The sequence below is a fragment of the Pan troglodytes genome, chromosome 2 (genome assembly GCF_028858775.2).
Source record: "Pan troglodytes isolate AG18354 chromosome 2, NHGRI_mPanTro3-v2.0_pri, whole genome shotgun sequence".
Lineage (NCBI taxonomy): Eukaryota > Metazoa > Chordata > Mammalia > Primates > Hominidae > Pan > Pan troglodytes.
The window spans coordinates 154,902,006-154,913,895 of NC_086015.1; the positions used below are offsets into that span (position 1 = coordinate 154,902,006).

At 36.1% G+C, this 11,890-nt stretch overlaps 1 long non-coding RNA gene across 1 annotated transcript; it reads left to right on the forward strand.

Annotated features, from left to right (window-relative positions):
* The first annotated feature begins 5,588 nt into the window (after positions 1-5,588).
* Positions 5,589-11,178, forward strand: LOC107970514 (uncharacterized). Its single transcript, XR_001713109.4, has 4 exons — positions 5,589-6,446; positions 8,567-8,675; positions 9,586-9,761; positions 10,426-11,178. It is a non-coding gene; the product is annotated as an uncharacterized LOC107970514 (long non-coding RNA).
* The last annotated feature ends 712 nt before the right edge of the window (positions 11,179-11,890 follow it).

Genomic DNA, 11,890 nt, shown 5'->3' on the forward strand with positions numbered 1-11,890 from the left:
TTCCTGTCAGACAACTTTGTATCAGACTACTGTTTGTCCCCTTTTGCCTTTAAAAACCTGATTTTAACAAAGGCCATACAAAGCACTCCCCAAGGCAACTTGGAATTGCTTCCTGCACAGCCGTCCCTAATCTTGGCTCAAAGAAACTCCCTGTATTAATCTTGCCTCAGTTTCTTTCTTTAGGTCAATATTTCCAGTGCTGTGAGCAGGATTCAGACTGACTCCTCCCGAGCCATCTAACACTCCTCCCAGACCTGGTACTTGGCCAGCTCTGAACCCCTTGTTGTCTTCTGTCTCCAAGAGAATTACTGAATGTAAGTGGTGAGACCGGCTGAAATCCAGATCTTTTCTACCTTTTGGATGAAGGTCTCAAATTTATTTGGGCTATTCTTTGCAAACCTCCTTTTCAGAATGGGGATTCCATTTTGGCCTAGTGGGTAAGATACTTGAATTTCAGGGGAAAAAAAGAAAAACTGCATTTCTCTGCCTCTGCCTTGCAGCATGAAAGTTTGGGTCAAGATATTGGCAGTCTAGCATCAATGGTTTGTTGTGTGTGTGTGTGTGTGTGTGTGTGTGTGTGTGTGTGTGTGTATGCATGTGTTGCCTAAAATTACATAGCATGTTTTTAAAATTTCAGCTGCTTTCTATTGTTTATAATTTGAACATTAAAAAATATTGTGACCAATTCCTGTTAGTTTTAAACTGAAAAGTGCATGAAAGCAAGTTCTCTTGCCCAGAAGATAAGAGATTTGAAAATATTAGTTTTTTAGAGAGCTCTTTAACTCCCCAGAAAAGCCAGTAAATGCCCAAACGGCCTGCAGGCTTTTCTTGGTCTCTTGGAGATATAAATCTTTATTTCATTTTTAAAATTTATTTATTTATTAATTTCTTTATTTAATTTATTTTTAATTTTTCTCCCTCTCTATCATCTTGTAGTACCATGTCTTTAAAATGTTAACATCCAGAGAATTAACTAAGCAGCATTCTAGCTGAGATCAGATTTGAAATAGAGTTAAAATTTTTTAAAACTACCACAAAATTCCTTTCCTCACTGGATACCTTTAGGTAGGGAACAAACATTTATAAGAAATTAATTTGAATTATTAAACTAATTTATTTGTATGACTCTTGATCTTTTGGGGGTACCCATTTGTAAACTTTTCTACTGAAGGAAACCAAATTATTCCTCTCTAAAGTAATGAGGATTGGTAATCTGAAGACAATTAAAAAGGAGGGGAACTCTCTCTGCCTTTCCTCTGTTTGCCTAAAGGCAGGACACAAATTATTCTTTATTGGTGATAGCTACTTATCAACCCATCAACCCTGCTGGTGATGCCAGCAGGGCCAGGGAATCTGGAAGCAAACTATAGTCTTCCCATAAATTTACTCTCCCACATTTTTTCCACCTTTTGGCATTACCTCCATGGGCAGCTTTTGTTTTCCTGTTTTATCAATTGTCTTATTAAATCTGCTGTCAGGACTTTGTGTGTAGATGAACAGCTGAGAACCTGAGACCTTAGAGAATATGGCCAGCTAGCTAGACTAACAAAGAAAAGAGAGAAGATCCAAACTAACACGATTAGAAATAACAAAGGGGATATTACCACTAACCCTATGGAAATAAAAATAATGATCAGAAACTACTATGAATACCTCTATACATACAAACTAGAAAACCTAGAAGAGATAAATAAATTCCTGGACACATACACCCTCCCAAGACTGAACCAGGAGAAATTGATTCCCTGAACCGTCCAATAATGAGCTCCGAATTTGAATCAGTAATAAACAGCTTACCAATAACAACAACAAAAAAACCCATGACCACATGGATTCATAGCCATATTCTACCAGATGTATACAAAAGAGCTGATACCATTCCTACAGAAGGAATTTCAAAAATTGAGGAGGAGGGACTCCTCCCTAACTCATTCTATGAGGCCAGCATCATTCTGATACCAAAACCTGGCAGAGATACAACAAAAGAAAGAAAACTTCAGGCCAATATCCTTGATCAACATTGATGCAAAAATTCTCAACAAAACACTTGCAAACCAAATCTAGCAGCACATCAAAAAGCTAATCCACCATGATCAAGAAGGCTTCATCCCTGGAATGCAAGGTTAGTTCCACATATGCAAATCAATAATTGTCATTCACCATATAAATAGAAATAAAGACAAAAACCAGATGATTATCTCAATAGATCCGGAAAAGGCTTTTGATAAAACCCAACATGTTAAAATAATTCATGTTATAATTCCATCTTAAGAACTCTCAATTAACTAGGTATTGAAGGAAAACACCTCAAAATAATAAGAGCCATCTATGTCAAACCCCCAGCCAACATCATACTAAATGGGCAAAAGCTGAAAGCATTCCCCTTTTAGACTGGCACAAGACAAGGATGCCCTCTCTCACCATTCCTGTTCAACGTAGTATTGGAAGCCATGGCTGCAGCAAAAGGCAAGAGAAAAAAATAAAGGGCATCCAAATAGGAAGAGAGGAAATCAAACTATCCCTGTTGGCAGATGACATGATTCTGTATCTAGATAACCCAAAAGCTCGGCGCAAAAGCTCCTTCAGCTGACAACTTCAGCAAAGTTTCAGGATACAAAATCAATGTACAAAAATCACTAGCATTCCTACACACCAACAACAGTTAAGCTGAGAACCAAATAAGGAATGCAATCTCATTCACAATGGCCACAAAAAGGATAAAATACCTAGGAATACAGCTAATCAAGGAGATGAAATATCTCTACAATAAGAATAACAAAACACTGCTCAAATAAATCAGAGATGATACAAACAAATGAAAAACATTCCATGCTCATGGATAGGAAGAATCAAATTGTTAAAAGGCCATTCTGCCCAAAGCAATTTAGAGATTCAATGTTATTCCTATCAAACTACCAATGACATTCTTCATAACACTAGAAAAAAAACTATTTTAAAATTCATATGAAACCAAAAAAGAGCCCAAATAGCCAAGGCAATCCTAAGCAAAAAGGACAAAGCTGGAAGCATCACATTACCTAACTTTAAACTATACTACATGGCTACATGATGCAAATCAGCATGATATTGTTACAAAAATGAACACATAGACCATGGAACAGAACACAGAGCCCAGAAATAAGGCCATATACCTACAACTATCTGATCTTCAACAAAGTCAGCAAAAACAAGCAATGGGGAAATGACTCCTTATTCAATAAATGGTGCTGGGATAACTGAGTAGCCAAATGCAGAAGATAGAAACTGAACCCCTTTCTTATACTATATATAAAAATCAACTCACAGTGGACTACAGACTTAAATATAATACCCCAAACTATAAAAACCCTGGAAGACAACCTAGGCAATACCATTTTGGACATAGGAACAGGCAAAGATTTCATGACAAAGATGCCAAAAGCAATGTCAACAAAAGCAAAAATTGACAAATGGGATCTAATTAAACTTAAGAGCTTCTGCACAGCAAGAGAAATGACTATCAACAGAATAAACAGACAACCTACAGAATGGGAGAAAATATTTGCAAACTATTCATCGGACAAAGGTCCAATATCCAGCATGTATAAGGAACTTAAACAAATTTACAAGAAAAAAATAACAAACAACCCCATTAAAAAGTGGGCAAAGTACATGAACAGACACTTTTCAAAAGAAGACATACATGTGGCCAATAAGCATATGAAAAATAGCTCAGTGTCACTGATTATTATAGAAATGCAAATCAAAACCACAATGAGACACCATCTCACACCAGTCAGAATGATTATTATTGAAAAGTAAAAAATAACATGCTGGTGAGGTTGTGGAGAAAAGGGAATGCTTATACACTGCTGGAGGGAATGTAAGTTAGTTCAAACATTGTAGAAAGCAGTGTGATGGTTTCTCAAAGCGCTAAAAACAGAACTACCATTTGACCCAACAATACCATTACTGAGTATGTACCCAAAGGAATATAAATCAATCTACCATAAAGACACGTGCACACGTATGTTCATTGCAGCACTATTCACAATAGCAAAGACATGGAATCAACCTAAATGCCCGTCAATGGCAGATTGGATAAAGAAAATGTGGTACCTATACACCATGGAATACTATGCAGCAATAAAAAACCCAAGTTCATGTCTTTTGCAGGACCATGGATGGAGCTGGAGGTTATTATCCTTAGCAAACTGAACAGAACACCAAATACCACATGTTCTCACTTATAAGTAGGAGCTAAATAATGAGAACTCATTGCCACAAAATGGGGAACAACACACACTGGGGCCTACTTGAGGGTGGAGGGTGGGAGGAGGGAGAGGATCAGAAAAAATGTGTACTAGGCTTAGTACCTGAGTGATGAAATACTCTGTACCACAGAACCCCATGACACAAATTTACCTATATAAAAAACCTGCACATGCACCCTGTACCAAAAATAAAAGTTAAAACAACAACAAAATGAGAGAATATGGTGGGTCAGATATGGGAAGTACACCATTTGTGGCTAGTGAAACTTTCCTTTTTTGGAGCTGTCCTGGGGTGGTTCTGGATCTTCTGAGGACTGAGTTACACCTCTTTAGAGACACCTCATGTGCCCTTGGTTAACTCATAACATTTTGCGGTGTTACTATATATATATATATCTCTCTCTCACATATATAGTAACATTATATATACAATATATATAAAACTCATAACATTTTTGTGGCACTATAGATAGATAGATAGGTATAATGTTTTCATCCACAGTTCTTTGCTCATAGCCCTTATAAGTCTTTTGTTATGTTTTTTCGTTTTTGTTTTTGTGGGGTTTTTTTTTTGTATTTTTGTTTTGAGATGGAGTCTTACTCTATCACCCAGAATGGAGTACAGTGGCGTGACCTCAGCCCACTGCAACCTCCACCTGCCAGGTTCAAGCAATTCTTCTGCCTTAGCCTCCCAAGTAGCTGGGACCACAGGTGCGCAACACCATGCCTGGCTAATTTTTGTATTTTTAGTAGAGACAGGATTTTGCCACATTGGCCAGGCTTGTCTCAAACTCCTGGCCTCAGCTGACCATATGCCTTGGCCTCCCAAAGTGCTGGATTACAGGCATGAGCCACCCCACCTGGCCTGTTACAATGTTGAGTGTCTTAGCCTAAGGGGCAAGGCCTCAGGAAACAAAATCTCTGGACCTTCTCCTGCCTTCCTTTTACCTGCCCCAAGGCAGGACACTAATCTTCTGCCACCTTTCTGACTGTGGGTCTTAAGACCTTCCCCAGAAAGGGTCCCACCCTACACCCTGGGGAAAGGAATGCTGACATCGTGAAGCTTCCATAAAAACCTAAGGGGACTGGGTACAAGGAGCTTCTGGATAGCTGAACCCACAGAGGTTCCTGTAGGGTGGTGTGCCAAGGGAGAGCATGGAAGGTCTGTACCCCTTCCCCCATGTCTTGCCCTACACCTGCCTTCATCTGTATCCTTTGAAATATTCTTTACAATAAACAGGTAAACATAAGTGTTTCCTTGAGTTCTATGCACAACTTTAGCAAATTAATGGAACCCAAAGAGGGAGTCATGGAAACCCCAGTTTGAAACCAGTTGGTCAGAAATTCCGGAATTAGAGGACACCCAACTGGTGTCCACTGCTTGGTGTGCGGGGAAAATCTCCCACGCATTTGGTCATAGAAGGCTTCTCTTGTGTTGATGATTGTTGTTGTGGTGGTGTGAGAACAGATCAAAAATTGTTTTTCCAAAACAACTTGGTTAAGGCTTACTGATTTTAGTGAATCACTTGGAAAGTTACTTTTGGTTTAATAGAGGGGGAAAACAGTACAAAAGCAGGAATATTGGCTATTTGTCCTGGCTAAAATAATCTGATCAGAGATTTTGGAAAGATATTTTTTAAGAGCTCTACAGTTAAAGGCTAACTTAATTAAAATATATGTAGAATATGTATGTACACACACACACACACACACACACATATTAGAGGCCTCTGTTCTCATTCTCTCTATAAAACCTTCTCAAAAGACTGAATTTCTTTCTTCTTAATCTCTTGCTAACTATATGCATACCTTCAGTCTGCCTCTCTTTTGCTGACATGATTTTTGCCAAAAATAATGTAAAACTTCATTGGCTTTTTGGAAAGCTTAAATTCTTCCTCTGTGTTTTGAAATGTAAATTTGCTACCTTGCCCTCTAAAACTTGGTAAAGGCTTCAGTCATGTGAGACACAGAAACCTTAACTTGTTCTGTTTACAAAGGCATAGTTTGAATACAGCTGTCCTTTTAAACTAATGAGTTTTACTTTTCTCATGGCTAAAATTTAAAAATCAAAGCTATAAAACCTTTTTATTTTATGTATACATGTGTACAGGTCTATGTTTGCATATTGTCTTCATGGTACTAGTCTGAGGGACCCAGAGGCAGACAACAGCGGAAGCTTGGGGCACAGTGTAGGTAAGCATGACTAATTCCTGCTGATTAGGCTCTCCTACTTTGTGGTTGGAGGTCATGCTCATATGCATGGCATAGATGAGGTCTAGGGAACTCAAAGGTTAATGACAGTGGGAGGCTTTGGCACTATGTAGGAGAGTGAATATTCCTGCCAGCTATGCCTTCCCGCTTCGTGAGTGAAGGTTGCATTTTCACCCATGGTCGGCATCTGCAATGGTTTATTACCAGTATGGTACTAAATTGACTTATAAATAAATAAGCACTCATAAATTAATATGCCCAAATGATTTTCAGGTTCACGTGAGTTGAATAACTCTTTTGGTAAATATGGTTACTATTAAACTAAAGTAGTTTAGTATTGTTATTTTAATAAAACAACTATGTCCTCTGAGTTATCCAGAAAATATACATATTTAACTTCAAAGTTCTCGCTTTTTTCATACTTGCCTAACAAACAGTAACATAAAAATGGCAATTAGGAAATTTAACTTGAGATAATGGCTGTATTTGTCTAACATGAAAATTTCCAAACAATTGTCAAGAATGAATAAATTAAATAGATGTAAATGGAATAAAAGTTATAAATTAACTTTTAACAATAATTATGTTTTATAATATGTTTGCTTAAAATGGTTTTTCAAATATTTTTAATAACTATACCCTCAGAATTTTGCTAAGCTATATTAAATGATGAATATTTGTTGTTTAAGCAGTGGTGAATCTGTACAGGTCTGCAGCAACTCGATTTTTGCCTTCTCAGAAGGAAGAGTTCAGCCAAGGAGCATAAGGCAGGGTGAGAGACAGACAAGTTTTAGAGCAAGAGTGAAAGTTTATTAAAAACTTTTAGAGCAGGAACAAAAGGAAGTAAAGTACACTTGGAAAAGGGCCAAGCAGGAGACTAGCGAGATCCAAGTGCTCCGTCCAACCTTCGACTTGGGGTTTTATACATTGGCAAGATTCTGGGCTTTGCATTTCTTCTCCCTGATTCTTCTCTTGAGATGGGCTGTCCACATGTGCAGTGGCCTGCTAGCACTTAGGAGGAGCTGCATGTGCAGTACATTTACTGAAGTTGTGTGCATGTTCATTTAAGGCATTTTTCCCTTACTAGTTGAGTATTCCCAAAGGAGGGTTAGACACCAGTTAAACTCCATCATTTTACCTCTTAATGTGCATGCTTAAGCCCACTTGCCCAACTCCTGAGATTTTACCAGGAAGCTGGTAATCACCAGCTTTAGGTGTTTTCTATCTATTGGGAGACTGCCTTTCCCTAGTACCAACTGTGACCAATTATTATTTTAGAGAGAGAGTTTAACAACCACCTGACCATCACATGATGGTCTCTTGCCATTCCTGCCATGATGGGTGGGCTCTCCTGCCCTGCTCATGTCTGCCTAAGCTACCTACTCTAACAGTTGAATATCTAAATCACTTCCATATAAGATATAATTCCAAGACATTAATAATTAATTATGAGCTTAAGTATTTATGCTTTTGACTTATTATTTCAGAGAAACAAAAGTTATTTTGATCTGTTAGTAAAAAGTCCTTTTCCACATTAAAAAAATTGTTAAATTAGAAAGCCTGTGTTTTCAAATATTATAAAATTTTTATTCATAAATTCTTGGCATGTGACTGACAGTTAAAAATTGCTTATTTCTTAGGTTTTCACTATGAATTGAGGTTATTAAGAGTTAAAATTCTGGCTATTACATGTTAACTGCAACTAGATGTAAAAAGAGAAATAATTCCATATACAGAAAGTATGAGAAAATAAGATGTGTCTTTGGTAAGGAAGATTATAAGAAAGACATGAAGATGTGTTTTTTGTTAAACAAAAAGTAAGTTTGCCCTTTTAAAGGTTATGTAAAGGTTGTATTATATTCAAGGAATAAAAGAATAGAATGATAACTGAATATAGAAATATAGAAAGTAGTGAAAAGGAATAGAAAAATTATAATAAGTTATAAAAGATTTATGAAAATCTTATCTTGTATATTCAAAGCTGATTGAGATTGGATGGATCTGTTTATAACATTTTATTAAAATTAGCTTTAGCATTAATTATACAAAATTTCAATAGTATTAATAAGAAATAATAAAGGATTTTTAATTTGCCTTTTCAGTAAACTGTAAAAACAAAAGAGAAAGGAAGAGACAGATTCTGTTGGTCTGATACTGTCTTTATTACGTCTTTTGATTGTTTGGAAGACTGAATTCCCTCTCTATTAAAAGGTAAACTTTTTGGCTTTTGGAATTTTTGAATTATCACTTTGACTAAATGAATGACTGTTATTTCATAGTAATCAGTCTACTTTGAAATCAAGTCTTTTTTAAACCTTTGACACATTTGGAAGGCTTTCCAAAATCAAATTTCAAAGTCTAAAATTAGGTTTGTTGATCTTGAACTAACTATTGGACAGTCAAAAAAAGGAAGTCCAAGAGGGACACATTAGGCTTACTGGGATGTTAAAATTATATGGGAAGCATTGTCAAATATGAAATAGTGTTTGAAATACTTTGAATTATATTTGTATGAATATGTAATTAATATGTGTTCCAAAATTGCATGAGATTTCAAAGAAAAATTCTGCTGTGTCTTGGTAAGCACAGTAAATTACTTTATTCTGATGCTTTATTTTCCTTTAAAAGTTCTTTGCAAATCCTAAAGTGTTGTGTCTTCAAGAAAATTTATGAAAAGAACCACGACAAGAACTCTTGAATATAGATTTCTGATAACTTTGGAGATCATACCATTGGACTAGATTTAAAAATTCAGACCTCTAATGAAAAACTGGTGGGTTTATGAAGATTACTAATCCAACATCAATCAGAACAATAATTAATTACATGGGACTGAACTGATGAAGGACTGACATTTCTAATGACATGACATTATTTCAAACACTGCTAGTTCTTTGATTGTTTTGTTTTCCAGACCTAAAAAAACTTTTTTTTCTTTTAAGCTGTTCATAGCTTACAGCAACTTGGTAAAGTTTACTTTAGTAAACAAAAATGGAAACATTTACTTCTTCTTCCCACCTGATCCCTCCAGAATTCAGAAACTATTAGTGAGTATTCTTGTTTTATGGCAATATAGTTATTTCTATAAGTTCAACAATAATCTGTTTTCCTTTTATAACAGGATGCATTGGAAACATTGGCTATTTTTACCAACGCTTTGACTGGAATGGCATCTTTTCAGATATGGCCAGATTGCTTTGAGGGATTGAAGTTGACTTTATAGAGCCAGTAGAGTGTGAAAAAGACTGGCCTCCTAACCTGTGTACATGGTTCCCTTATGAGGTTCTCAACCTTGCAGTAAGTAATGTCACTTCCTGACAGGCCCAGGAAATTCAAGATGTTTTGGGACCTCAAGAAAATAGAAATTCATCCAACTTGTACAGATATGACAGGCACAATCTGATGGTAAACCTTGGCTTGGCTTCTGAGCCACAAGAGGCTTTTAAAAGTCTAATCTGAAATTCCTTATGAAAAAGTTCCAGCAAAGCCAACTTAGAAGGAGCCTATGTGGCTGATCACTCTTATTGCTGCTCTTTATGCAAATAAACAGGCCAAGTATAATGAGACTAACATTTATTTAACAAATAAATTAGTTCGATTATAATTATTTTTGTTAGAAGTAAGGGTGACTATAGAGAGAAAAATTATGTTTCAGAAGAAAACTGTAATGTATTCAATATTAGTTTCTAGCCCAGTTCATTTTCTGTGTGGTTTTATTATCTATTTGAAATCTGGACTGAATCCTGAGTTGATTTTGGCTACAAGAAGTCTCTAAAGAAAAACCTGAATTTAATTTTCTTCATGATGTTTTAAGTTGGCTCTCTAATAGAACAGGTTTTTTCTTTGTCTTTTTGTCACCCTGGCATACAAATTATCTTTTTGATTATAATCCTTAAATGCATATATTTCTATCATTCAAATTATTAAGGCTAGGTATCTCTTATTGTTTTACTTCTTCTAGGAAAACTAAAAGCATGCCATTTCAAAGACTAGAGATGATTCAACAAGTGACGGCAACTGAACTATATAAATCAATGCCTTGACTGAGATCTCGGGTTTTTTTGTGTTTTTTTTTGTTTGTTTTTTGTTTTTTGTTTTTTGCCGCCCTATGATGCCATTTCAATTTGGCTTTTGGGTACTCTTAAATTTTGTCACTGAGATGCCTTCTTCTTTCCCCTCAACACGGGGCAGGACTATTCAGGAATGGGCCTTCCCAGCAATGAGGGACACCTTGACACTCAGACTTTGATCATCAGTGCTTTCAATAAGAAAGATTTTTGATCAAAAGTGGGAAATAAGAAAGAAAAGAAACTTCATTTGAGAAATGCTAGCCCCCTTTAATTGTCAGACCCAGAGAACCTTTGAAATGTGACAGCATATGACAGCAGTCATGCCTTGCCCCCTCCTCCTGAGCTAAATAATTATCTCTTGAAGCCACTAGCTATGTGGGTTTTAGACTGACACCAAGTAGTCATAAAATGTTACATGCTGGTCACCATATAGTTCAACAATATATATCCACTCACTAATTAACGTTACTTCTGTAGCCCAACGAGAATTCCTGTCAAACACCTTGTATCAGCCCATTCCTTGTCCCCTTTTGCCTTTAAAAATCTACTTTTAATGAAGATGAAACAGAGTACTCCCCAAGACAATGTGGAAGTATGTCCTAGGCCAGTGTCCTCAACCTTGATCCAAATAAACTCTCTGTATTAATTTTGTCTCAGTTTCTTTCTTTAGGTCAATAAGGGCATGTGGAGAGCAAAGTTTTCAGTGGGAGGGCAGCAATTTCCATGTACAAGTATTCTTAAGACAAATGTCTGTTTGGGGGACTGTGCGTATAATATTTTTTAGTGAATTATGGTTTTCCTCTTGGTTTTCATGAAAATAATACATTGTTTCTTATTACAGTATTTCTCTCACATTTAGTAATAGCTCCTACTCTCACATGTAAAATTATTACTAACCTTTTAAAAATATAAATTACTGATTAAATTTATCTCACCAGTTCTTAAAATACCAGCCCATAGGAGTTGGTTATTAGATTACAAGTCACTAGAAGGGGGACATCATGTTTGTTTCATCTTAAGTATCCATAGACACTAGCAACTATGTTTGCATATATTAGCTAATGAATAGATTTTGGCATTAATATCTTATTGTTCTCATTGATGGGAATATCACCACTCAGAGGCTCTGAGAACAATATCATGAAAAGTTGTTATTCCTCTCTAGATTCTTAAGAAAAAAGAAGTATAGATAAGAGTAAAACATATGTTCGCTCGAGTTTTATGTAAAGACAAAAACATTTTACTAACAAATTTTCTTGAGCCATACTCTACTGAACATTTGTGGGGGTGTCACTTTTTCTATAGTAGGCTTATTGTGGTAAGATAGATTTTTTTAAAGGAACAGCTGCATAAAAA